This window comes from Haematobia irritans, chromosome 3 (genome assembly GCF_050003625.1).
Source record: "Haematobia irritans isolate KBUSLIRL chromosome 3, ASM5000362v1, whole genome shotgun sequence".
Taxonomy (NCBI): Eukaryota; Metazoa; Arthropoda; class Insecta; order Diptera; family Muscidae; genus Haematobia; species Haematobia irritans.
This window is the reverse complement of record NC_134399.1, coordinates 153,706,937-153,730,358: the sequence shown is the minus strand read 5'-3', so window position 1 is coordinate 153,730,358 and position 23,422 is coordinate 153,706,937. Positions and strand designations below refer to the sequence as shown.

The 23,422-nt window shown below is 33.2% G+C and overlaps 1 long non-coding RNA gene across 1 annotated transcript in view; it reads right to left on the bottom strand.

Moving 5' to 3' along the window:
• Positions 1 to 3,226: 3,226 nt before the first annotated feature.
• The window catches only part of LOC142228080 (uncharacterized), a 100,159-nt gene continuing 79,963 nt past the window's right edge, over positions 3,227 to 23,422 (bottom strand). The window contains exon 2 of the long non-coding RNA XR_012720063.1: positions 3,227 to 3,452. This is a non-coding gene — a long non-coding RNA (uncharacterized LOC142228080). The remainder of the gene's footprint in view (positions 3,453 to 23,422) is intronic.

Below are 23,422 nucleotides of genomic sequence, written 5' to 3'. Positions count from 1 at the left end.
AAAAGTGTTGGGGCCGACAACAAAAACAAAAATCGCATATAAAATGACATAAAGAAATCAACAACAATTTGTTACTTAAAATGACAGCCACGTTACATACACAACGAAGACAAAAAGAAAAACTTTATTCCGTATGTATGACAAGGTAACTGATGTTCTACTCTAACTATGCATTTCAATGTTAAATAAAAAATTACAATTCCGATGTTTTAAATAAATAAATAATTTATTAAATATATTCGTAGGTAATATTTAAGCTATTACCAGCTCGTGGAATATATAGAAATATTTATTTTGTCGTATGAATTAAGTTATTAAGGGCCATTGGATCAGTTTTTTTTCATAGCTATTGTATTAGCTAATCGTTTAGGGATCGTTAATAACGAAAATTATCTTTGTAAAATTGAAAATGTTACTTTAGACCATTCGATTGATAGCTGCCAGATTTATTCCGGTGACAGTTCATTTTATTACTTACGAGATTTATTCCGGTGACAGTTCATTTTATTACTTACGAGCCTACAAAAACGGATTAATGCAATAGGCATTCAGAAATAAACTTATTCTAGCATGATAGTGCTTTTTGCTTTATATTTGGCTGGAAAACCACACGAGGTTATCATTAGTGCCCTCCAGCATTTAAATATGCATAAATATTTTCTTTCTCGTACCATTGTTCGTTACCATGATACTGAAAACTTTCCCGTGATTAGAACATATCGCAAAGACGGATGCAACATATATTGAAGAATGAGCTGGAACTAGACATTTTGAAAAATGAGCTGGAACTAGAACCATCATGAATCAATTAATATACTTGTTTCCTTTCAAAACTCTTTGTATTAGCAGATTACTTGCAAATATATAGGATTTCTGCTGCCAAGAAAACATATATACCAACAGATGAAAATCGGGAGACTTAACACATGAGGGCTATATCAAAACTTTCCCCGATCCATACTACACCTTCTTACGGACCTAAAATACCCCTAGATTTTGAATTTCAGGCAAATCGGATAAAAATTGGGATGTCTAAACTCTGAAGAGGTCAAATCGGAGGAAAATACCAAAACACGGACCAAAATTTTGTTTCTATAGAAAATCTTTTACCTTCTATTTCTATAGAAAATTTGGTCAAAATTTTATTTCTATAGAATATGTACTCAAAATTTGATTTTCATACAAAATTTCATAGTCAACTTTCTCAAAAATTTATTTCTTTCTTATATCTACAGATTTTTTTTTAAATTTCATTTCTATTTTCTCAATTTTCTCAAAATTTTATTTCTAAAGAAAATTTCTTCAAAATTTTATTTCTATAAAAAAAAATTTTTGTCTAAATTTTATTTTTGTATAAAATTTTGTCAACGTTTTATTCCTATAGATTTTTTTTTCAATTTTATTTCTACAGAAAATTTGGTAAAAATTTTATTTCTATAGAATATGTTCTCAAATTTGATTTTCATAGAAAATTTTGTCAAAATTTTATTTCTATAGAAAATATTGTCAAAATTTTATTTCTAAAGAAAATTTTGTCAAAATTTTATTTTTATAGAAAATTCTCTCAAAATTGTATTTCTATAGAAAATTTTTTGAAAAATATATTTCTATAGAAATTTTTTTTTTTAAATTTATTTCTATAGAAATATTTTTCAAAATTTTATTTCTATATACATGTTTGCAAAAATTTTGTAGAAAAAAAATTTTTTCTATATAAAATTTTGTCAAAAAAATGTTTATAGAAAATTTTGTCAAAATTTTATTTCTATAGAAAATTTTGTCAAAATTTGATTTCTATAGACATTTTTGCAAAAATTTTATTTCTAACAGAAGAATAGTTAGCCAAATCTACCAAAACATAAAGAATTCTACTAATCTACCAAACAGTACAAAATCGACCATTTTGTGGTAGAATTCTACCGACTGTGGTCACGAACTGTCTTCACAATAAGATCACCACCTGCGTTTAATCACATTTTTTTAATCAACATCACCGAAATATTTACGCAACAGAAAGACAACATTTATGAGGTGTAAATAAGGAATTAAGCTCTCTTCTGAGTCTGCAGAACAAAAATAATACTTTACGTTGCACAACTTAGAGAAGGTTTTCCTTTGGCCAATATAACTTTCAACTTTAATTTATTTGTTTCAAATAAAGATCGATATAATTACACACTTGAATAGAGACCATTTTAATACATCACTTTGTGATATGTTTTTAGCCTTTTATTGGAAATTATGAACCAACTCTGTAATGTTCATTTGATTGGAATTTTTCGAATCTTATATCCTTTGTATCTGCTTTCTCCCTCTCTAATTCTCCAAAGTCATAACGCACCACAACAAAATAATGCATGAGAAAACCATAAATATCCTTCTTCGAATCGATATGGTAATTCAAATTTCCCCAATGACTTTATTAGAAGGCAACTGGCACAATGTGGAGGCAAGTACTCAAAAACGAAAATTTGCATTGGCCTGGCCACAGCAGTTGAAAGAGAATGGATTTAATGGACATGCTGTCACATTGCCTGGAAGAATGAACAAAAAGAACTTCCGATTATTATTGCAGTTGAGTTGCCATACATACGCTCAACTTGATTCAATCTTTTCCACTTGGATGAAGTGTTCCTTAGTGAATTTCATCTAAGTTTTATATTCGGAATCTTTCGAATGTTCGTATGAACTTTTGTGGGGTTATTATTTGCATGCTAAACAGGAAATTTGAATTTGTTTCTCAAAAAAATTGTCGAGGTATTATGACACATTTCAAAATTTTAATAATTTAGAGAAAACTAAAAACAAAGCTACCCAGTGGTAAAAAACGGCATTACCAAATCGATTACATCCTACTGATTTTATCGAGACATCTACTCCACATTTCCGATCAATTTTCCGTATTACTTTTACGTTGACGTGTCATAGGCAGTCAAGTACTTCCCAATCCACATGACAAAGTAAACGAAAACATAATGATATCCCATTACAACGTCATTACCGATGCGTAAGGGTTATGGATGCCGAGTATTGAATATTGTGTTTTACTCAGTAATAGGAACGATGGAACAGAACAGTTTTACTTTGTATTTGTAACAGTAATCTAGAGCTAAACACTCCCATTTACCACCCGATTCGTTGGTAAACTATAAAAGGATGATGATATTTTATAGTTTTTCCTAAAAATATGCCACAAATAATTTTTGAAATAACTACTTTTCATTGGTTTTATATATTACATCAATATATATTTTGTAATAAGATTTAGAAACAACATTTAAGAATAACGCTATTATGTAATACTATTGTAATAATTAATATCTATATACTTATTTATGACATTTTTGTTTTTTTAAGCAATCTTTCTGGAAATGGGGACCCTTAAAATTTTTGAAAGACTTCCGATGTCCGCTTACAGTACTTCACCCTACAGTCGTCCGTCTTGACAGCATCTGAAATAAAATATTAAATTACTCAATAAGTATAAAAACTATAAGTAATGTAACAAATATTACCAAAGGTAGCACTATCCAATGCTTTAAATTTGATACTTACCTTGATTTATTTACATCAATCAAGGTAAGTATCAAATTTAAAGATTGGATATGCAGCATTTTGTGGAAAAATTATCTTAATGTCTATAAATATAAACAATAAACTGATATAGAACTGGAAAAAAACAACGAAAATCAAAATAAAAATTCGTTCCTAACAACGTTACACATTTCAATTTTCCTTCCTAATTACCTACATTTTACGCAGTAAGTGGGAGTCGTAAGCACTAGGTACACTACAATGCAACAACTAGATGACTAAGTAGTAGCTTTCATTTGTTCAAAATGTATAGGCATTACTTTCTGTGCGACTTTTCAATGCTAAGGTATAAGTAGTACCAATTTCAACTCAATTTTCATTTACATAGAACGTACTTACTTAATCTTCCAAGTTTCGCAAGAACATAATCGATTGTTTGGTAATTGATTTGAATTTTTTACCACTGGGTATATAGAATAAAAGCTAGATGGAAGAGGTGTGCATGCCAGTTATATTTTACTCATGCTCACGAACACTCACGACTGAAAAATCGTACTCTTACTCTACGTGTTTTCACCATATGTGAAACGCCGTTCGTTCAAGGAATTCATTTTTAAGTGAACTACGAATTCGGTTCAATTGACCACACCAGCGATAAACACTGGTCCTTGACGGAGCTGCAGCGCTAAAAAGTTTACCTAATCGCACGAAAATATTCGCGATCTAATTCCATTTCTAAGGCGAAATGAATATTTTATGTTGCTGTAAACAATTTTAGTGAGCATTCTCGATCAGAGTGAAATTCTAAGGTCATTTAACAATATCCCATGTAATGACGTTATCACCCTGAATTTTGGCTCAGATATGTTTTTTATACCCTCCACCATAGGATATATTAACTTTGTAGTAATTCCGTTTGTAATACATCGAAATATTGCTCTAAGACCCCATAAAGTATATATATTCTGGGTCGTGGTGAAATTCTGAGTCGATCTAAGCATGTCTGTCCGTCCGTCTGTTGGAATCACGCTAATTTCCGAACGAAACAAGCTATCGACTTGAAACTTGGCACAAGTAGTTGTTATTGATGTAGGTCGGATGGTATTGCAAATGGGCCATATCGGACCACTTTTACGTATAGCCCCCATATAAACCGACGCTCATATTTGTCTTGCTAAATTCTCCGGCTGAAATTTAGTACATGCTGTAAGTATATGGTCTCTAACAACTGTGCAAAGATTGGTCCACATCGGTCCATAATTATATATAGCCCCCCATATAAACCGATCCCCCGATTTGGTTTGCAGAGCCTTTAAGAGAAACAATTTTCATCCTATCCAGCTGAAATTTGGTACATGTTGTCAACATATAATCTCTAACAACCATGCAAAAATTGGTCCACATCGGTCCATAATTATATATAGCCCCCATATAAAGCGATCCCCAGATATGACCTCCGAAGCCTCGACTTGCGGAGCCTCTAAGAGAAGCAAATTTCATCCGATCTGGCTGAAATTTGGTACATGGGGTTGGTATATGGTCTCTAAAAACCATGAAAAAAGTGGTCCACATCGGTCCATAATTATATATAGCCATATAAACCGATCCCCAGATTTGGCTTGCGGAGCCTCTAAGAGAAGCAGATTTCATCCGATCCGGCTGAAATTTGGTACATGGGGTTGGTATATGGTCTTTAAAAACCATTCTAAAATCGGTCCACATCGGTTCATAATTATATGTAGCTCCCATATAAACCGATTCCCAGATTTGGCTTGCGGAGCATCAAAGAGAAGCAAATTTCACCCGATCCGCCTGAAATTCGGTCCATAATTATATATAGCCCCCATATAAACCGATCCCCTGATTTGGCTTGCGGAGCCTCTAAGAGAAGCATATATCATCCGATCTGCTTGAAATTTGGGACATGGTGTTAGTATATGGTCTCTAACAACCGTGCCAGAATTGGTCCACATCGGTTCATAATTATATATAGCCCCCATATAAAATATTGCTCTAAGACCCCATAAAGTATATATATTCTGGGTCGTGGTGAAATTCTGAGTCGATCTAAGCATGTCCGTCCGTCCGTCCGTCTGTTGAAATCACGCTAACTTCCGAACGAAACAAGCTATCGACTTGAAACTTGGCACAAGTAGTTGTTATTGATGTTGGTCGGATGTTATTGGAAATGGGCCATATCGGTCCACTTTTACGTATAGCCCGCATATAAACGGACCCCCAAGATTAGCTTGCAGACCCTCTAAGAGAAGCAAATGTCATCCGATCCGGTTGAAATGCAAAAATTGGTCCACATCGGTCCATAATTATATATAGCCCCCATATAAACCGATCCCCCGATTTGGCTTTCGGAGCCTCTAAGAGAAGCAAATTTCATTCGATCCGGCTGAAATTTTGTACATGGTGTTGGTATATGGTCTCTAAAAACCATGAGAAAATTGATCCACATCGGTCCATAATTATATATAGCCCCCATATAAACCGATCCCCAGATTTGGCTTGCGGAGCCTCTAAGAGAAGTATATATCATCCGATCCGGTTGAAATTTGGAACATGGTGTTAGTATATGGTCTCTAACAACCGTGCCAGAATTGGTCCACATCGGTTCATAATTATATATAGCCCCCATATAAACCGTTCTCCAGATTTGACCTCCGGAGCCTCTTGGAGGAGCAAAATTCATAGTATATGGCCGCTAACAACCATACCAAAATTGGTCCATGTCGGTCTATAGTTTTATATAGCCGATCTCCAATCACACAAAAATTGGTCCATATAGGTTTATAATCATGGATGCTAATCTACCAAAATTTTATTTCCATAGAAAATTTTGTAAAAAATTTTTTTTTGTCAAAATTTTATTTCTATAGAAAATTTTGTCAAAAATTAATTTTGTATAGAAAATATTGTCAAAATTTTATTTCTATAGAAAATTTTGTCAAAATTTTATTTCTATAGAAAATTTTGTGAACATTTTATTTCTATAGAACATTTTGTCAACATTTTATTTCTATAGAACATTTTGTCAAAATTTTATTTCTATAGAACATTTTGTCAAAATTTAATTTCTATAGAACATTTTGTTAAAATTTTATTTCTATAGTAAATTTTGTCAAACTGAATTATATACGTATTTGATCGATCTTTTTTGATTTAATATATACCACGTATGGACTTACATACAATCCGTGGTGGAGGGTACATAAACTTCGGTCGAACTTTCGGCCGTATATACTTGTTTTTTTTTTTTGGTCTACAAGCAGGTCAAGTTCAAACTTGGGCTACTATATCGGTTCATGTTGTATTATAGTCCCCATATCACTAATTGGATTCTAAACATCGCATTTTTTATGTCATTTGCCAAAATGCCAAATGTAGAAGTATTTTTTTTTTTTTCTTCATTGTTCTCTTGGGAACATAGGGCTTCTACATAAATCTTGTCGATACATATAACTTTAATGCATTTAGTGTTTTATTAATCCTTAATAATTCATTTTGGATAGCTCTGCGCCTTGTGTTCTTAGGACATCCTGACCTTCTCGATCCTTAGTGGGTCCACTCCAGGACCGATCTAGAGATGTTGTTCGCCGGTTTTCGTAGTGTATGCCCTATTCATCTCCCTTTGCGTCGTCTTGTCGTGAAATTTGTTCTTCATTAATTTTTGTATGGAAATCAACATTTTTTATTGTGTTTAGTCAAAACTGGATATCAGGAGCTTTATTGTTGAGGCTGTAGCCTGATAACAAAAGGCAGACAGAAAGGTATCTATAGATAATCTTAGATTTTAGATTGATCAAAAATATAAATACTCTCTATAGTCGGAAAGCCAAATATCATATAATTCGACTATAGCTTCCAATAATTAAACTACGACACTTAATGATAATAAAACCGAAATGGATGAGTACATGATGTAGAGAATTGATTGGAGATTGGATACAATTTCATATATGGCCACTTGTTTGACAACATTTCAATAACAAAGTGGCAGAACTATTCATCAATATTAAATGAAAAATAAGCATAAACACCAGCACCATAGCATCATACTTTCTATGGCATGGTATCATGACGATATTCTCCAAGATGGATGCGTCACATGTCCATGAACGAGTGGTTACAAGGGCCTGGCTTTGCAATTCTCACTTATATAGGCAAACTTTAATGGGTTTTCCCCTTGAACAAATTTCCATCATATCGCTTGTTTTTCTTTTGGTTTTGCCGACCTTCCAGCATGCATCTTCAAGTTGAAAAAGTAACGAACGAAAATCTAATCAAGTCCTGGATACTCATAACTCATTTTCAAGTTCATTGTAAACATTCATCTTGGTCACGCATTGCAGCTTTTCATTTCTTCATTTTCTAGAGTGAAACCAATCTGGAACTTTAAAAAGTGTTCTCTACGTAGGTAGGTAGGTGTATTTGAATGCGCATTTGTTTTGGTTTTTTTCTATTTGTCATTGATGGTATCGTCACCATGGTCCTTGTCCTCACCATCATCTACATGACCATAGTCCTTACTAGTTGCAATAATTTTTCGATTTCAAACAAGTGTGGGAGGTGATTTTCATATTCACGGCCTTACCTCTTCTTTGCCCCCGCTTTTACTTAAATTTACTCGGCAAATGGGTTGGCTGGTTGGTTGGTTATTTGGTTCCGGTGGTTCGAAACTATTGGTCTATGCCAGATTTTGTGGCAACCATCATTTATTTTAGTAAATGTTGAATGAGAATCTATGTATGTATTTGTTTATGTGTTCTTATATGCATACATACATATGTATGTGTGTGTGTGTGTTCTCTACGATATTTTTCTAAGCGTATGTGTGTACTTTTATAATGAAATTCCCTAAACGTGATATGCAGCACCAGCACAAGGTTGCTATGTTCATAGCTTAAAGGAAACCTACTGACTCGAGCAAAGGACACAATCTAAACAAAAACAATATTCTCTATTAAAAGTTATGTTTGCAGTAAAGTAATTTATGTTAGTTCAGCGCCAAACAAACTCACTCGAAAATGTTGATGGCGAAATGTATTCAATGGTCCATAAGCTATATCCTGTATTAAATTGACAGAACTAAAATTGTGCAAATATTGTATGGCCACGATGTGGACGAAATCGAATGTGGAAGATGATTTTTTGGAAATTGTGGTCTCGATGTGAAATATTTTGGCACTGCTCAAAAAAAATTTAATTGTTTCTCCCAGGGCTGTGAAGTCAGACTCTAAAGATTTTGCTGAAGTCGAAAACGAAGTCGTAGAAACTTTGCTAGACTCCGACTCCATCGAAACGGAAATTTGAAAAACACTTCATATTTTTGTTTTCATTAAGTTCTTCTTCGAACAACGAAAACGAATTCGTGGAATAAAGCATTTGCATCTCCCCCAAATAAAATTGGTTTCAGACCATGCGAAGTATATTGATATGGGTGAAATTCCATGGTGATATGAAAACGTTGTGTTGACTGTAATCGCGCTGCAATTTCCATTGATGGAGATTTGTTTTATGTCTACTAGTAGGTTTGACTAGATTTTGGGCTGAATTGATACAATTTACCACCACCCACAATCGTAACTTTGACATTCTATTTGTAAGATAGTAAAATCGATTTTTGACAATATATAGAATACCAGCAAAAAACGAACTTCCAAAAAAAGTAGTTTGGATCCCCAATTTGTGATCTGGCAATAGTGCAGTGGACCTTCTCCAATGAATTTTACATGGGCTTGTCATAGGACGGAAGTACTCCATTTTTGGATCCCTTGCAATTCTTTAGAAGTTATGACTTCGAAGTTCATTTGGATGAAGAATTACAAAAAAAAAAAAAAATAAAAAAACAAAAATTTTTTCCAATTTCACTTTTTATTTGAATCAGTAATTTTTGTTACTTTGTCTTATTACCTATTTTTTACAAATTGAAAAACCTCTTCGCTTGCACCGGGGGTTGAACCTGGGTCTGTTGGCACCATAACAGAACGCCTTAGCACACTCAGACACAAACGCCATTGAACACTACGCATCAAAACGTCTATTCAAATGTTTGTGATATGAACCTAATATGACACCACGGCATGACTTTCTGACTACCTCCTAAGATGTTCTTTATTATTATGAATGAAAACAATAAAGAACGCTGGTTCAAATCTCACCAGCGGCAATTTTTTTAAATATTTTTCTAAAAAAATATTTTTTTTATGTTATACATCGTTCCAATTTGTTTTATTTTTGGCGTATGTATAAAAATATTGTTATACCCTCCACCATAGGATGGGCGTATATTAAATTTGTCATTCCGTTTGTAACACATCGAAATATTGCTCTAAGACCCCATAAAGTATATATATTCTGGGTCGTGGTGAAATTCTGAGTCGATCTGAGCATGTCCGTCCGTCCGTCTGTTGAAATCACGCTAACTTCCGAACGAAGCAAGCTATCGATTTGAAACTTGGCACAAGTAGTTGCTATTGATGTAGGTCGGATGGTATTGCAAATGAACCATATCGGTCCACGTTTACGTATAGCCCCCATATAAACGGACCCCCAAATTTGGCTTGTGAGGCCTCTAAGAGTAGCAAATTTCATCCGATCCGGCTGAAATTTGGTACATGGTGTAAGTATATGGTCTTTAACAACCACGCAAAAATTGGTCCACATCGGTCCATAATTATATATAGCCCCCATATAAACCGATCCCCCGATTTGGCTTGCAGAGCCTCTAAGAGAAACAATTTTCATCCGATTCGGCTGAAATTTGGTATATGGTGTTAGTATATGATCTCTAACAACCATGCAAAAATTGGTTCAGATCGGTCCATAATTATATATAGCCCCCATATAAACCGATCCCCCGATTTGGCTTGCGGAGCCTCAAGAGAAGCAAATTTCATCTGATCCGGCTGAAATTTGGTACATGGAGTTAGTATATGGTCTCTAACAGCAATGCAAAAATTGGTCCATATCGATCCATAATTATATATAGCCCCCATATAAACCTATCACCAGATTTGACCTCCGGAGCCTCTTGGAAGACCAAAATTCATCTGATTCAGTTGAAAGTTGGTACGTGATGTTAATATATGGCCTCAAACACCCATGCAAAAATTGGTCGATATCGGTCCATAATTATATATAGGCCCCATATAAACCGATCCCCAGATTTGACCTCCGGAGCACCTTGGAAAATCAAATTGTTCCCATTCGGTTGAAATTTGGTACGTAATATTAGTATAGGGTATCCAACAACCATGCAGGAATTGGTTCCTATCAGTCCATAATAATATATAGCTCCCATATAAACCGATCCCCAGATTTGACCTCAGGTGCCTTTTGGAGGAGCAAAATTCATCCCATCTGGTTGAAATTTGGTACGTGGTGGTAGTATATGATATTTAAGTATTTAGTCTTTCGTAGAAGTTTCTACGCAATCCATGGTGGAGGGTACATAAGATTCGGCCTGGCCGAACTTACGGCCGTATATACTTGTTTCCATTAAAAATCAATCAAAAATTAAGAATTATGGTAATTTGCAAAACCTTCGCAAGAGAACTTCCATGGAAGTGAAAAAGTCAAACGGCACGGGTACAAATACCAGCGGGGATGATTTTTTTTATTATTTAGTTTTATACCTTCCACCACAGGATGGAGGGCTATTAACTTTGTCATTCCGTTTGTAACACATCGCAGTATTGTTCTAAGACCCCATTAATTTATATATATATATATATATATATATATATATATATATATATATATATATATATATATATATATATATATATATATATATATATATATATATATATATATATATATATATATATATATATATATATATATATATATATATATATATATATATATATATATATATATATATATATATATATATATATATATATATATATATATATATATATATATATATATATATATATATATATTCTGGGTCGTGGCGATCTAAGCATGTCCGTCCGTCTGTTGAAATCACGCTAACTTCCGAACGAAACAAGCTATCGACTAGAAACATGCCATAAGTAGTTAGTTTTGATGTAGGTCGGATGGTATTTCAAAAGGGCAATATCGCACCACTTTTACGTTTAGTCCCCATATAAACCGATGCCCAGATTTTACCTCCGGAAGAGCAAAATTCAAACGATCCGGTTGAAATTTGGTACGTGATGTTAATATAGGTCTCTAAGAACCATGCAAGAATTGGTCCATATCGGTTCATAATTATATATAGCCCCCATATAAACCGATCCCCAGATTTGGCCTCCGGAGCCCCTTGGAAGAGCAAAATTCATACGATCCGGTTGAAATTTGGTACGTGATGTTAATATACGGTCTCTAAGAACCATGCAAGAATTGGTCCATATTGGTTCATAACTATATATAGCCCCTATATAAACCGATCCCCAGATTTGACCACCTGAGCCTCTTGGAGGAGCAAATTTCGTCCGATTCAGTTAAAATTTTGTATTTTTTGTAAGTATATGGACACTAACAACCATGCTAAAATTAGTCCATATTGGTCCATAATTATATATAGCCCCTATATAAAGCGGTCTCCAGATTTGGCCTCGGGAGCCATTTGGAGAAGAAAAATTCATCCGATCCGGAAGAAATTTGGTACGTGGTGTTAGTATATGGTCTTTAACAATCATGCCAAAATTGGTTCATATCGGTCGAAAATCATATATAGCCCCGATATAAACCGATCCCCAAATTTGATTTTGGAGCCTCTTAGAGGAGCAAATTTCATACGATTCATTTGAAATTTGGAACATTGTGCTAGTATATGGCCGCTAGCAACCATACCAAACCGAGTCCATATCGTTCTATAGTTATATATAACCCTCAGATAAACCGATCTCCAATCACACAAAAATTCGTCCATATCGGTTCATAACTGTATATAGCCCCCATATAAAGCAACCTCCATATTTCAATTATGGCTCTCTAATTACCGCGCAAAAGTCCATATCGGTTTGTAAATATTTGTGGGCTTTCCTATATATAGCTTTTTTCTAGTTATACCCGTATGGACTAACTTACAATTTAGAAGACTATGTTAAGAAATTTTAGAATGCATTGTCATCGGTAAGTATTACCACAACCCAAGTAATTCGATTGTGAATGACAGTTTTTCATAGAAGTTTGTACGCAATCCATGGTGGAGGGTACATAAGATTCGGCCTGGCCGAACTTTCGGCCGTATATACTTGTTTTTTATTGACTTTCTATTTTTTTTCTTGCGAAATTTAATTGCCGATAACTTAAATTTTCACTTAAAACGACCTAATTCCTAACTTTCTAAGACTTATCCAAAAGGACTGCATCGGAAGTTAGAAAAAAATCGATAGAGGATCCCGGAATGCTCTTTAAAAGAAATGTTTGTGGACTTGTCCAAAAGGACTGCATCGGAAGTGGAAAAAATTATGGGGGATTTCGGGGTGCGCTTTAAAAGAAATGTTTGTGGAACAACTTCCAGTTTCTTTTTTTGTTGGGATACGGTACAATTTTAAGTCGATATAGCGGTATCCTAGAACCCATCGTACTAAATTTAAGGCAGGAATGTCATGTTAGTAAATGGGTCATTCCGAAAAATATAAACCTACATATAAACCGATCTTACACCGAAAGAAAAGTAAACTTTTTTATAGGAAGAATGAACTACCTCGCACGAAAATTGAACTAAATTTTACTCCACATTTTGAGATTTCCACAAAGCGTTGTTAAAACCAGGAAATTTTAATTTGTACTTTTTAGCTGCAGTTCACGAAATTACATCATCTCATAGAATAAAAATTTAACTAAAATAAAGAAGAAAATCATTGGCGCCAAATCATGCCATTTTAACCATACAGCAGTTCATTCTTACTATTTTTGGGAATCGTACGAAAATCTTCTTTTGCTTTAGTTCATATTGAACTTATGTGTACGGTCATTGAACTTTATACTCACGTTTAGTTCATAAAATTTTTTAGACATACTTAAAAAAAGTAAGATTTCATTAAGCTGTCGAAAATTTCGATAAAAATAATGAAATTTAACTACAAGCAAATAAATTTTTTCCAATAAAAATAAGTTAAATTTAGCGTTAGCATATTTCATGTCTGATGTTATCAAAAGGGTTGGCGCTTTTTTTTGGGTATGGACTTATTTTTTATGTAACATGCATATGGACGATAACAGATTTTTACTTCTTAAATTTCTGCGAACTCTTTTTGGTTTTTCATTTTTAAATACGAATGCTGAAGATTATTGGTATTTAATTTAATTGACCTAAAATTTGAAATATAGAGTTCGTTTTGTGGATTTGCTACTGTGCAATTCCTACCAAATTTGAAAATTAGGGTTCTCTTGGACATAAATACATATCGAAAATAAGAATATTTATATCGAATAATTTTTCGAACCCTCCACCATAAGATTACCATTGGAGTACTATTAAAATGAGATTTAATTACATTACCCGGAGTCTACACGCTCACAAAAAATCGCTTCTGTAACATATACTCCCAAACATATTTTGCTTCAAGCATATACATTTTTGGGTATTGCCCAAACATTTATATGTTTGATCTCTAGCAATATATAATATGTTTGAAAGCATATTGTTCTAAACAATATATGTTTGGGTAGTCTAAGTTCCAAACATTTTGTATTTTTGCATCCAAATTCAATAATGTTGTCTTCCAAAACACAATATGTTATTTTGTGAACATATAATATGTTTGGAAGCATTTTGCACCCAAAAATATTATATGCTTAAAAAAATTCTCCCAAACAATATTGTGCTCAAAATTTTATTTATTTATATATTTACAATCATAGTGAATTATGAAAATAAACAGGTAATATAGGTGCTAACAACATAGGGTTTCGACCTGAATGCTCAAAATTTTGTTTCTGCCTAATTGTATATTCCCCCACATATTTCTCACTTCCAAGACATTTTTTAGTTCTTAGCACCTTTTTCTGTAATACAAACATTGTAGAAGAAATTATTCAATTTTTTTTTATTTTAATTTTACCTTTTGCCGGACGGGGATTCGAACAGCGGACCACACAGTTTGTAAGGATCAAAGAAGAAGCTGATCAATTGCCCAAGGAAAAATAAAATGTTAATTTTGTAATAACAAGCAACAACCACCAACTTAATTCAATATCGCTCCCTGTTAAATAGCGCTCCAAGCTACTAAACACATATATGTTTATAGGCTATTTCTAAATTAATATATGTTTGCATCCAAGCATATTATATTTACAAACATTTTATGTCCCAAACATAATATGTTCTAACATATTAACATATATGTCCCAAACATGTTATGCTAGTTTATGAACATTATATGCTTGCACTCAAAAATATTGTGTTTAAAAATTTGTGTTCCAAACATATAATGTTTATAGCCAAACATATGAAAAACAGTCTTTTTCATCCGTGTAGACTAATAGGTTGCTTTGCTATGAAGTAAGAACCTGTGCGGTTAAATCTTGAAGGGCTGATTGTGGATGTATAATAAATTTATCATTCGGTTTCCCAGAGTATATATATCCGTGATCAGAGTGAACTGCTCTAACGATTTCCGTCTGTCTGTTGTAATCACGGACGAAACAGACTGTTTTTCATATGTTTGGGTCTAAAAATTATATGTTTGGAATTCAAAATTTTTAACAAAATATTGTTAAGTGCAAGCATATAATGTTCATAAACTAGCATTACATGTTTGGGACATATAGTGCAAGCATATAATGATCATAAATTAGCATAACATGTTTGGGACATATATGTTAATATGTTAGAACATATTATGTTTGGGACATACAATGTTTGTAAATATAATATGCTTAGACGCAAACAGATATTAATTTAGAAATAGCCTATAAACATATATTTGTTTAGAAAGAGAGACCTAGAGAGTATGATGGGAGTAAAATAATGGAACACACAAAGAAAATTTCATTAAAAGTCAACCAACGAAAAATTTTCATTGATATAACGAAACATTTTCATTAATACAATGAAAATATTCGTTAATAGTACGAAACGTTACGTTGATTGGTAGAAAATTCGTTATATTAACGGAAAAAATTCGTTGTATTAACGAATTTGTTTCATTGGCTGACTTTTAACGACACATTTCGTTAATATAACGAAACTTTTTCTATTAGTGAAGTAACCAATTGGTGCCTTAAAAATATATCCACACAAAGAAAATTTCATTAAAATTTTTTTTCTACCTGTGTATGCCCCAAGGTGAAACATAATATGTTTGAACAATACAAACAATATTTTGTTTGGACCAATACTAAAAAAATAATATATTTGAAGGAAAATGTGTTTGGGGTATATGTTACAGAAGCGATTTGTTTGAGGGTGTAGCTACAGCCTTCTATAATGGAGGAGTTATCGCTCTGACATTGGGCATAGATACCTTTTTTGCTTTCAAGAAGGTAAATTTCGAACATGGTATATTTTGGTTCCGATTGTGATATAGCCTCCATTTGCGATTTGCCTGAAATTAAAAATTTAGAGGTAGAGCAGGTCCGTAAACCCGTTTATGTTTTAGTGTGGCCTACATATACAGGATGGCTGATATGTAAAGCGAAAAAGCCATCACACGCTGTCAGAAAATGGCTCTGCGATATTTTGGCTAATCAAGGCGAAGTGCCGTTTTTGGTATTTTTCGTGCCAATTTTACTCTTCAAAATGTAGAAATGAAGGGAGGAACCTCATTTTTAAACGATTTGGATGACTGGTGTTGAATGCGATGGGCTTAGTTCTACTACTAAATATGGGTTTAGGGCTACCACCAAATATTTTATTTTTTTTTTTTTGCAATAAAAATATTTGAAATTTAGCGTTAGTTTAATTACGGATATTTTTTTCTTTGTACGTTTATGGTCACAATTGTTGTTCTATGTTGAACTGCATATAATGAACAGACTTAATAGTTTTGAGTGTATCTATGCCACATACATATATTGCTATCGCAATTTATTGTCAATGTAATCGATCAATTTGATGTATGCTTCAAATACACAGCAGTTTTGCAAAATACATCATGACATGTCACTGCTCCTTAGGTTTGGAAGTCAACGACAAGCCACAAAAGTCCAATACAAAGTCTGCATAAAAAAATATATTTGTTTGAGACATAGAAAAGTGCCAAAGTAAACCAAACATCAAATAATTTAAAAAGGTTAATAATAGTTAGAATATTGAAATTTCTTTGTAATACTCAAGAGAAAAATATTCTTCAGATCATATACCATAAACATTATTAGCAGATGAACAAGAATTATAGCATGAGAGTAATTTTTAGTGACTATTTTCTTAGCATCAAATTTTGCAAAAAGAGTACAATTGATAATATCGTCAAGTATAGCAAATATGGTTGAAATCGGTTAAGATTTAGTATAGACCACCGGTGGAAAAATTTTCGTTCAGATTTACTTGAAATTTTGCACTGAGAGTAGGATTAGTTCGTTTAATATTTTTATATAGCTCCCCTATAAATGTCATATTTTATGTCCATTTCAATGGGATGTTACTCTAATTTACTTTAAACAGATAATATATTTAACATTCTAATTAAGGTTGTCGAATTTGATCTAATCCCACGGAGATTAAAATAAAACCTCCATATATATTTGTTCTTCGGGTTTAGGCAAATATGGCTAAAATATCCACATTTTACACAAACTTCTGTGATGATTTCCCCATATTGTAGTTAAATCCTACGCACTGTGATGTCACACATTCCATGGAACCAGGGAAGATCTGTCGTAAACGATGTCAAATACGTCGTAAACCTTCATAAAATACTTAGTTTTTTCACAGAAAAAAATGCACGAACATATTTCCAATTAAAGTCTTAATTGTGTTTTAAAAAATATTCAATTAAAAATTTAATTGGTTCAAAATTTTTTTCATTCCAACAAAAATCAATCCCAAAAATTAATAGTATCAATTAATTTTTTAATTGGATCAATTAATTTTTCAATTGACTAATTTTTTTATTGATACTCAAAGTACATGGTGACCCAAATTAAATTTCAAGGGCCGATGTTGATTTTGAATAAAACACAAACTAGGAAATTAATGTAATTTTATTTTATTATGATATATTGGTAATATTCAATTATGTATGGAACAAAATATCGGCCAAATGGGCGCCGCAACCTCGGTGGCACACCTCCATCCGATGGTCCAAATTTTCGATTACGCTGAGACATAATGGATGTTCTATGCCGTTAATGTGCCGAATTATCTGATCCTTTAGCTCTTGAATTGTTGCTGGCTTACCGACGTACACCTTTCTTTCAAATAACCCCAAAGAAAAAAGTCCAACGGTGTCAAATCACATAATCTTGGCGGCCAATTGACATCGCCATTACGTGAGATAACGCAAAAGAGCCATTGTTTCGTTAGCTGTGTGGCAAGTGGCACCTTCCTGCTGAAACCACATATCGTCCACATCCATATCTTCCAATTCAGGCCATAAAAAGTTCGTTATCATCTCACGATAGGGAAAACCATTCACAGTAACTGCCTGACCGGCCTCATTTTGGAAAAAATACGGTCCGATGATGCCGCCAGCCCATAAACCGCACCAAACTGTCACTCTTTGTGGGTGCATTGGTTTTTCGGCAATCACTTCTTTTTCGCCCAAATGCGGTAATTCTGTTTATTGACGAATCCACTAAGGTGAAAATGTGCCTCATCACTGAAGATGATTTTCTTCGAAAATTGATCATCCACTGTTGCCATTTCTTGGAACCATTCTGCCCATTCCCGACGTTTGGAATGGTCAGGAGGCTTTAGTTCTTGAGCCAATTGCACCTTGTAAGCATGTAAATGCAAGTCTTTCTGCATAATGTTCATCAACGATGAGGGTGAGAGGTGCAATTGTTGGGCACGACGACGGCTCTTCAGCCACACTATCGCGAACAGCAGCAATATTTTCTGCAGTACGCGCTGTACGAGCATGCACTGGTGTTCTCACATCTTCTACAGACCCGGTTTGCTCGAATTGTTCCACGAATTGTTCACGAGGTACACGATATATATTTTGATTTGAACGCCCATTTTCATAATAAGTCTGGATAACTTTAACACGTTGTTGGATTGTGTATCTCTCCATGGTTCAAATTAAGTCTGATTTACATACATGTGTCAAATTTGAATTTCATCGGACTAAAACTGCGACCTACACTTTGATCATAAAAATGTGTTCACAGACAAACGGACAGACGGAGATGGCTAGATCTACTCAGGAGCCTCCTACCTTGAGCACTGTTGCCAAAGACACTATGTGTCTGTCTCCTTCTGGGTTTTACAATTTTTTTTTTTATTATTTTAAAGAAACTACATTTTTGGCTAGGAATCAATACCAAAATCCTTAAGAGAAGGTCAAAACCTTGGATCCAAGTAAACTTTTTTTGAAAAAATTTTTGACCTAATATGGAACATTATGCAACTTAAATGTTAGGACTCGAAATTTACGCAATGCTAAGGACAAAATTGATCAAAATAATGACAGTTTAATTAAAATAAATAAACCTTGTATCAAAAAAAAATTTTTTTTTCATTAAATTTAAGACACAAATCTTGAAATTTTGCGTCCCTCTGTTGAAGTTGTAAATCTTTGAAGTAAGGTATTTACCTTACTTCAAAGAAAAACATTTTTAATTTAAAGAAATCGTCTTTAACTCAACTGACATATTGAATTTTTAAATTTAAGATAAAAACGCTGCAAATATAGGCTAAGACTTACTTTGAGGATTTGCATCTTTGGTTTAAAGTTTTTTTAGCATTAAGAAACCAGTTTTTACTTTGAAGTACTTGGCATAATTTGGATTTTGAAACTGGAATTTGTTTGTACATGAATACCTTTATTAATATATCGCAAACAGAGAATAAAAATTCGATGAATGAGATCTATATCCAATTTTAATTTTATCGATCCTAGATTTAAAGCCAGAAAGGTCCGTAAAAAATTTCTTTATTTTAAAGAAGCCGCATCTTTGGCTTGGAAGCAATACCAAAATCCTGAAAGGACAAAATCTTTTGATGCAAGTAAACTTTTTTTTGAGTGTATATGGCCCGATAAATCATAAATGCACTCTGACAATTTAAATGCATAAAAATGGCTTTAGGTACAATCATTAAACACTGTGTTTTGTACCAGGGCGTTAGTCGATTTAAATTTTAATGGTATACAAGAAGTGGAAACGGCCGTAAGTTCGGCCAGGCCGAAGCTTATGTACCCTTCACCATGGATTGCATAGAAACTTCTACTGAAGACTGTCATCCACAATCTAAAAACATCCTAACACCGTAATATACACCACATAAAGTCCATACGTGGTATATATTAAACTAAAAGAGGCCGATTAAATACGTATATATAATTAAAGTTTTAAAGTTTCTATAGAAATAAAATTTTGACAACATTTTCTATAGAAGTAAAATTTGGAAAAAATTTTCTACAGAAATAAAATTTGGAAAAAATTTTCTATAAAAATAAAATTTGGAAAAAATTTTCTATAGAAATAAAATTTTGACAAAATTTTCTATAGAAATAAAATATTGACAAAATTTTCTATAGAAATAACATTTTGACAATGTTTTCTATAAAAATAAAATTTTGGTAGATTATTTTTGGCTCGAGTGGCAACCATGATTATGAACCGATATGGACCAATTTTGGTGTGATTGGGGATCGGCTGTATATAACTACACGCTCACAAAAAATCGCTTCTGTAACATATACTCCCAAACATATTTTGCTTCAAGCATATACATTTTTGGGTTTTGCCCAAACATTTATATGTTTGATCTCTTCCAATATATTATATGTTTGAAAGCATATTGGTCTAAACAATATATGTTTGGGTAGTCTATGTTCCAAACATTTTGTATTTTTGCATCCAAATTCAATAATGTTGTCTTCCAAAAAACAATATGTTATTATGTGAACATATAATATGTTTGGAAGCATTTTGCACCCAAAAATATTATATGCTTAAAAAAAATTCTCCCAAACAATATTGCGCTCAAAATTTTATTTATTTATTTATATATTTACAATCATAATGAATTATGAAAATAAACAGGTAATATAGGTGCTAACAACATAGGTTTTCGACCTGAATGCTCAAAATTTTGTTTCTGCCCAATTGTATATTCCCCGACATCTTTCTCACTTCCACAAGATTTTTTAGTTCTTAGCACCTTTTTCTGTAATACAAACATTGTAGAAGAAATTATTCAATTTTATGATTTTTTTATTTTAATATTACCTTTTGCCGGACGGGGATTCGAACAGCGGACCACACAGTTTGTAAGGATCAAAGAAATAGCTGATCAATTGCCCAAGGAAAAATAAAATGTTAATTTTGTAATAACAAGCAACAACCACCAACTTAATTCAATATCGCTCCCTGTTAAATAGCGCTCCAAGCTACTAAACACATATATGTTTATAGGCTATTTCTAAATTAATATATGTTTGCATCCAAGCATATTATATTTACAAACATTTTATGTCCCAAACATAATATGTTCTAACATATTAACATATATGTCCCAAACATGTTATGCTAGTTTATGAACATTATATGCTTGCACTCAAAAATATTGTGTTTAAAAATTTGTGTTCCAAACATATAACGTTTATAGCCAAACATATGAAAAACAGTCTTTTTCATCCGTGTATAGACCGATATGGACCAATTATGGCATGGTTATAAGCGGCCTTATACTAACACCATGTTCCAAATTTCAACCGGATCGGATGAATTTAGCTCCTCCAAGAAGCTCCGGAGAACAAATCTGGGGACCGATTTATATGGGGGCTATATATAATTATGGACCGATATGAACCAATTCTTGCATGGTTGTTAGAGACCGTATACTAACACCACGTAATTTCAACCGGATCGGATGAATTTTTGCTCCTCTAAGAGGCTCCGGAGGCCAAATCTGGGGATCGGTTTATATGGCGGCTATATATAATTATGGACCGATGTGGACCAATTTTTGCCTGGGCATTAGAGAATATATACCAACACCATGTACCAAATTTCAGCCGGGTCGGATGAAATTTGGTTCTCTTAGAGGCTCCGCAAGCCGAATCGGGGGATCGGTTTATATGGGGGCTATATGTAATTATAGACCGATATGAACCAATTTTTGCATGGTTGTTTGGGACCATATACTAACACCATGTACCAAATTTCAGCCAGATCGGATGAAATTTGCTTCTCTTAGAGTAATCGCAAGCCAAATTTGGGGGTCCGTTTATATGGGGGCTATAAGTAAAAGTGGACTGATGTGGACCAATTTTTGCATGGTTGTTAGATACCATATACTAACACCAGTACCAAATTTCAGCCGGAGCGGATGAAAATTGCTTCTCTTAGAGGATCGGCAAGCCAAATTTGGGGGTCCGTTTATATGGGGGCTATACGTAAAAGTAGACCGATATGGCCCATTTGCAATACCATCCAACCTACATCAATAATAACTACTTGTGCCAAGTTTCAAGTCGATAGCTTGTTTCGTTCGGAAGTTAGCGTGATTTCAACAGACGGACGGATGGACATGCTCAGATCGACTCAGAATTTCACCACGACCCAGAATATATATACTTTATGGAATAACAAAGTTAATATACCTCCATCCTATGGTGGACGGTATAAAAAATTTTTCATATCTGTTCAGATTGAAATTCCAATTTAGACCAACAATTTTGGTCTAAACAGTGGTGACGGAGATAATATAGTCTTTAGATATTACTTACCTATTTAAACGGAATCACATGAAGAACACCGTGTACAAAGATTTAACTACAATTTTCACTGAAAAAAATATTGTAGTGAGGCCAAAGATTTCATGTCCTTAAAATACGAATACGAATTTTGCTTAGCAAAGAAGACATATTTCTCAGATATAATTTTTTTTTTCATTGTCCAAAAGTCGATAAACTTTTCAGTGAATTCGTTTTTACCTTATAATTAAGTGATTCGAATTAAAAATGGGCATCATAACATGAAAGAAAATAAATATAATAAACAAATAAATATTGGACTAAAGACGCATTTTACTTGAAACATACATAATTTCTACTGGAAGTCGGGTCAGAATTTCAAAATTGATGTTGTCTTTAACACATTTGTAAAGGACTTTGATAGCGTATGAAGAAGAAAACTCGAAGAAACGAAAAATTAAAATTTGCTTCCTACAATCAAGTACGCAAAACTCAAAATTAAAAGAGAATTGTGTCTCAAATTTTCTTTACTTGAATTTTCCGCTTCTTTGGCTCGGAATCAATACCAAAATCATTAGACTATTGTACTATACTATACAGTTAATCTCTGGACTAATATCATATAACATTTCCATATGATTACATGCCTTATTCCCATGTGTCATCATCAATAACATATTTCCATAGAAACATATTTCCATAGAAAATCTAAAAAATAAATCGAAAGAAAACATGTCATAATATTAATGCAGATTAGAACTCAATTGAGGGGGAAAAACAAGAAATTTTCTAACTCAAATGATTTCTGAATATATTTTGAGTTTTTTTTTTCTACAGAATTTTGGCAATAACATCTCAAATCCACTTTGGACTGTTTGTGCCAACAAATTGATGATGATACTTGGCCCTTAGAGTGTGGTTGGTCTATGTAAAAATATAGTTGAATGGAGAAGAATATGATTTTTATGCAAATCAAATTGAAATTTAAAGCAAATCATCTTTAGATGTTCGAGTTTTTCTTCTTGGACAGATTTTGCAAGCAGTTTACCATATTTCCCTTTATTTAACTAAGCATACAACCAACC